A 6,210-nucleotide genomic window follows, 5' to 3' on the forward strand; every position below is an offset into this window, starting at 1 on the left:
CCTGGCTGGTGGGCACGCTGGTGCGCCTCCGCCCAGCCTGGGCCTACACCGCCACGGGCCTCGATTCCTTCCAGGTGCCTCCAGGCCCTGGAGCCAGTGGAACCAGGGCTCTAACATGCCCTGGAACTCAGAGAGGGGTGACTGGTTTGTCAGGGGACTGGGGAGGGACCAACAGCAGCAGCCAGGGACATTGTCAGGAGGAGGGGGTGGGAACAAAACCTCAAGTTGAAGGATTTTGTGGCCCATTTGACAGTTGGGGAAACTGAGACCGCTCTGCCTTGACATTCAAGGGTGAGGTGGAAGTTCCAGCTCCAGGCTGGTGCTACAGCCACATTGGCCTCCGCAGGAAGCTGGGGGGTGGGGTGCGGGACAGAAGGGACATCTCTCCCCTTGGGGTCTGCGGCCTGCTGAGCGGTCAGCATGAGGTGCTCCGTTGGTGAGGACCACGGTTCAGCAAAGGACACGTTTGGGAGAACAATGCCTGACGCCCATTAATGAAGCAGAGACGGTGGGACTGCGGAAACCCTCCTGTGTGCCTGTCGGGGCCTGTGTCCTGAGCCACAGAGATGGGTCGGACTAGGTCCCTGTCCTCAGGCTGGCAGACCTGTGGGGACCCAGACATGCACACAGACAGCCACAGCCCAGGGGTTGAGTGCTGGGAGAAACGAGGCTCCAAGGAGGGTTCTCCCTGCCCCCACCCTTCTCCTCCACCTACCCTCGCACTCCCCTCAGCACACACATCTTCCTGTTGTCTGTGCCTGCTATTCCCAGTGCTCCCCAGCCCAGGTCCCTCTCAGGGCCGAGAAGTGGGGGAGGGGTGTGTGGCTAGACAAAGGCAAGCCCGGAAATTCAGGTGCAAACCCCATCAGGGGCCCACATGTCCCCAGAGCTGGGCCTCCTGGGAGCCTTCCATGCTTTCCTTGGAGAAGGAGGGCTGAGATGGGTAACAGTCACCTAGGACTCCTGGGTGCTCTCTCTGAGCTCCAGGCTTACGTTGTTATTCCTGAACAAGCCTTACAAATGGAGAAACTGAGACCCTGCAAAGTCACTTGCCCAGGGCCTCCCAGGAGGAAGGAGCAGTGCCGGGGACAGTCCAGAGGCTGTGTTGTCAATCATCAGGGTATTCAGCCTTGACCGCAGTGGAGCCTGGCTTATTCCTGCAAGAGCCGTCAAAGCTGGATGATGGCGGGAGCGGGGCGTGGTGCCCTGACCCAGTCATTCACTCATCCTTGCTAGAGTCTTGAATGCCCACCAGCAGCCGGGCATGGCTCTAGGCGCTGGGGGTACAGCAGCAAGGAGGCCGCTGAATGCCCTGAGCTGACATGTGGGCGGGGGCAAGGAGTGGGGTGCAGGCCATGACCCAGAAGGGGGAGGGAAGCACTAAAGGGGAACTGAGCAGGGAGCAGGAGGGGTGCACAGGGTGCTGGTCACCCAGGGCCTGGTCCATGTTGTCTTCACCACTGGGCCTTGGGGACTTGCCCCCTCTGCCGGACAGGTGTGGGAATGGAGGGAGGAAAGGAAAGGATTGCTGGGGAAGGGTCATGCCCGGAGAGGGGCCTGGACAATGAAGAAAATTCGGGTTTTGATGCTATTCTCAAAGAAACATGGCTCCCAGAGACCCATCTAGACCTATGCAGCTGGGGACAGAGGGTGGTACAGCACCCCCCTTCCTCATGCAGACAGAGCCTTCTCCCAAGCCCCGTGATCCCTCCCAGAGCTCCATGGGTTCAAATTCCAGCTCTGCCTCCTTGGCCATGTGACCTTGCCTGGGTTTCTCCACCTGGCACAGAGTAGGAAGGGCAGCAGCATCCTGTTGCCATGGTGACGACGCCAGCTCCATCCCTGCCTGTGGCCCTCAGGTGGACAGAGCTGCAGGCAGCTGGCGCCATCCCCGCCCGCGCTGCCGCCCTGCCTTCCCCTTCTTATCCTTTCCTCTCTCTGTGTCCAATTTCTTTGTCTCTGTCTCAGAATTTTTTCTGAGAGACTCTTTCTGTCTCTCAGGCTCTCTCTGTCCCCGTCCCCTCTCCCTGTCCCCATCTCCTCTGGCATGGATGCCACCTGGCACTCCCTGGGCCTCTCTCTCTGTCCCCCCTCTTTTGGATCTTTGAGCCCCCTACCTTTCTGTCACTTACCAGGCAAGCGGAGCTTACCTGAATGGGCTGTGGGCCGTCGGGGAGGGCCCCTGGCCTGGCCCCAATGCCCACCCCCAGGTCCGGAGTGCCCTGCAGAGGATGACTGAGAAGAAGGCAGCAGAGGCACTCACGGTGCAGGCAGGCACAGGGATGAGGGGTGGGAGGTCCCACCCACAGCCCCACAGCCAGGTCCCAGCTGCTACCACCTCTGCTTTCAGACCCGCTCCAGTCCCCGGGGCTGGGCCTCCCACCCTAGGTCCTCAGGTCCCTGGGAGGCAGCCCCAAACAACCTCGTAGCCTTGGCTCCACCTTGAAGGCACTAGCCTCTCAGAGGTATGGCCTCACCACCCTCCAGTATGAGTGCTACCCAGTGCCTCAGTTTCCCCAGTGCTCAGGTAAAGCTGGGAGGGCAACAACACATCTGAAAGACAAAGAGCCTGAGGTCTAGGAAGTTCTGCAACCGTGGGGCCTGGGGCATGACTTAGAAATGGCCGATCTCCTCCTACCGCCACCAGGAAACAGGGGCCCCTGGTACCCAGTGCAGAGGCGGCGTTTGCCCAGGGTCACCTTCCCTGGGTATCCATGCAGAAGGGGCTTGAGGGGTTCCCAAAGACAGGTGGGTGAATGAGGATCAGGCCCTAGAGACAAGGAATGGGTTGGATGACTTGAAGGCCAGGGCAGGAGTTCCAATTCCAGCTTCTGGTTCACCTGCTGTGTGCCCTTGGGCAAGTTACCTTCCCTCTCTGGGCCTTCCATTTCATAACTAACTTGGAGGGTAAACCCTTGAGTGAATTCTTAGGTTCTTTGATAATGAGGTCCCCACCCAGGATGAGGGAGCACAGAGAGCTTCCTGACTCAGCCTCCCCTACGTTCACCAACTTGAGTGTTTTTCCCTCACTAGGGACCCACGGCCCCAGGATCCCTACAACCTTCTCCTCCATTGCAGAACCCAAGAGGCTGGTGAGGCTGGGACAGGGGCGACTGGGTTTGGCCGAGGGGCTAGAGAGTGTATCCTGCAGTGTAGGGGAAACCACAGGGATCAGGGTGGGGCTGGGACAGTGGGCTTCCCCTAGGGACCCAGGGGCCCCCATTCCTCAGTGACCAGACTGACGGGCTCTGGCAGCAGCTGGGAAGAGCTCATTGCACACTGGTAGAACCTGAATGCCAAGGCCACTGGGGTGAGGGAGTTATCACCAAGGTAGGCGTGGGCCCCCCAGGACAGGGGGGAGCAGAGGTAGTGTGGGCCCAGCCCCCCGCCCCGACGGACACCCCCTGTCCTCAGGCTGTGGAGCTGATGGCATTGAAGGCTCCCACTTCAGGGGATTCCCCTTTCCCCAGTGGCACTGGAACACCCCTTCCCCCCACCGTGCCAGAGTATTTGAAAGTGATCTGAGAAGCAACCACACCGGACCTCACACAGCTAAGGGGCCCTTCCCCTCACTCTGCTCCCAGTTGGTGCCCATGTGCACACTGCAGGCTCTGTCTGTGAAAGTGCCACGTCCCTGGGAGATGGTTCCTTAGGGTCCCCTTCCCAGGGCTGGTGTTCCGCAAGGGGCAGTAAGCAAGAAGCCTGGCTTCCCAGAGTTCGCCTTCCTCGGTGAGCCCACTCTCTCTGGCTGCCCAAGCCTGGCCTCCTGGCCTCACGCCTTGTCGGGGTCCCCCTCCCAATACCTTGGGCTCTGAGGGGCCTTCGAAACCCAGTGGGGAACAAGTGTCTCCTCCAACGCCTCGAGTTTCCTCCTGGACAGCAGAAGGGGACCTGAAAGGGGCACCTGTGGGCAGCGGGTTCATCCCGACGCTGCTCAAGTTGGGTAGCTCACCCTGGCCTGAGAGGAGCTGCAGGTATCCTGGCTCTGACCCTGAGTTCCCACAGCCTTAAGCAAGAGGGCCCCCCAAGAAAAGCAAGCCCAGCACTGCCCTCCTCAAACCCCGTGATTCTTTTCGGCCAGAGTAAGAGGCCCGTTCATCCAACTCTGGGGCTGGGCGCTGTTCTAAACCCCTGGCATTTGCTGCCTTTATCTGAAGCCCTGGGGAAACGGAGATGCTGTTTTCCTCCCATTGCGCAGATAAGAAAACTGAGGCACAGGAAGGTGCCAGGACTAGCCAGGGTCAGTGGCAGAGGTGGGGTCAGGTCCCCACCTCAGCAGTTGGGAAACTGAAGCACAGAGGTAGTCATACAGGTGTAAGCGTGGCACATCTGAACCCAGGTCTGCGTGACCCCAAGTTCCCAGCTGGTTGTAACCCCTGACTAGTGTCCTCACTCTCTTGAAGGCTCAGCTTCCCTTTCTGCAAAATGGGCTGGAGGCGACCCCTGCAGGCCGGTTGGGAGGACGCAGGAGCCCAATCGAGGGGTGCGTTCTCCCGGGTCCTGAGCTTCTCCCACCCCCTCCCTGCTCGCAGCCGTCCCCCTGGACTCCCACCCCCGCAGGCACAGCGCATCTGTGAGAACAAGAGAGTGGCACCGCGCCTCTGCGTTCAAGTGACAGCGCCTTTGTCTCCGCTGGATGAGTGGGTTGCTAAGGCCGCTCCTAGCAACCGAGCTGCCTTCCCCTCCGCCCGCGGCCCGGTCCCACCCTCTGGACGCCCTAGCCCCCCAACCCGCGACGTACTCAGGTGGCCTGAGCCAGAGGTGCGAAGGAGTGAAGGCTGCCCTCTGTGTGTCCCTCAAGGTGCTGCCGCACCCCGCTGAAAGCCGACGGAGCCAGCGGGGCTTGCAGGTGTTCTTTGGGCGGAGACCTGAGGCTCAGTAGGGCAACGAGGAAGACTGACCAGGGTACTCAGGCCAAGGTTCCCACCCAAGGTCCAACCGCAGCCTCGGTTCTAAGCGGCCTCCCCATCTTGGGAGCATGCCAGGGTCACCCACTCTGATTCTCTGCCAGCCCAGCCCAAAGGATGCACTTCCCTCCAAGGATTCTAGAGGGTGCCTGGGGGATTTTCTCCAAGCTCCTCCTGGGGGTGGCTGGAAGGCCCAAATGGAGGCCCCTGAGTGACAGACAGCGTGAACCACCACCTGCTCCCAGCAGCCAAAAGCTCTCCTGCCTTCTAATGCCAATCCCCCTCCCATGCTCCTACAAACCCCACCAAGGCCCCTTGGCTCTGTCCTCCTTTCTGTTTGTGGCTGCCTGCCCCCAGTCCCTCCCACCTGCCCTGAAGTTCCAATGGCCCCGCAGTGTCTCTCATAACAAACCTCTTGTGACCTGCCCATCTCCGGGATTACCCTGGCCTGGGGGTGGGGACAGAGTGCCAGGCTCCTTGGGAGGAGAGCCGGACAAGGGAAGCTGTCTCTTTAGCTTTGGGACTCTAGACAGTCCCAGCGTCATCATCAGGGCAGGGGCAGCCAACACTTATTAGCACCTACTATGCATCTGGCCAGAGCTGAGCCCTTTACTGCCTTGAAGCCGCAGGCTGTGACCTCAGACTGGAGGCCACCATCACCCCATTATGCAGAGAAACAGAAGTCTCCCTGGCTCAGACCTGGGTCTCCCCCACAGAGTAACACGGGGACAGGGGGCAGTGTGAATGGGAGTCACCCCGGCAGACTGCTCAGAGGAGGCGCCAGGGTGGCGGGACTGGCTCAGGTCTGGTGAGAGTCCTGCTTCGGTGGGCACCCAACTCCAAGTCTGCCTGTGCAACCAGATCCTGCCACTATCCATCCTGTGGCAAGACTCTTCTCTGAGTCCGGCTCTCTTCTTGGGTAGGATGGCCTCAGGGCGTCGGTGCAGAACACTGATGCTGTGACAGCGTGTTGCACCAGGGTAAGCCCTAGGGCAAGGGCCAATCGAAGGGGGTGGCCAGGGGCTGGGACTTGGGGCACAGAGGCTAACTGGGACTTGGGGCGCAGAGGCTAACTATCCTTCGACTGCAGCCTGGCTCAAATGCTGCTGGGGCCAGAGCACAGGGCACAGCTGAGGATCATCAGAGCAGCCACCCTGGGGAGGCAGGTAACCATGCCAGGCATGGGTGGTGGAGGCGGGGCAGGGCTGAGTGAGCAGAAGCCCTGAGACCCTGAAAGGTACAGGCTGTACCCAGTTCCCTCCGAAACCTTAGAAGTTGCTTCCACCCAGGCCTTGCCTGGCTT

This window comes from Furipterus horrens, unplaced genomic scaffold (genome assembly GCF_987537825.1).
Source record: "Furipterus horrens unplaced genomic scaffold, mFurHor1.1.pri manual_scaffold_4, whole genome shotgun sequence".
Taxonomy (NCBI): domain Eukaryota; kingdom Metazoa; phylum Chordata; class Mammalia; order Chiroptera; family Furipteridae; genus Furipterus; species Furipterus horrens.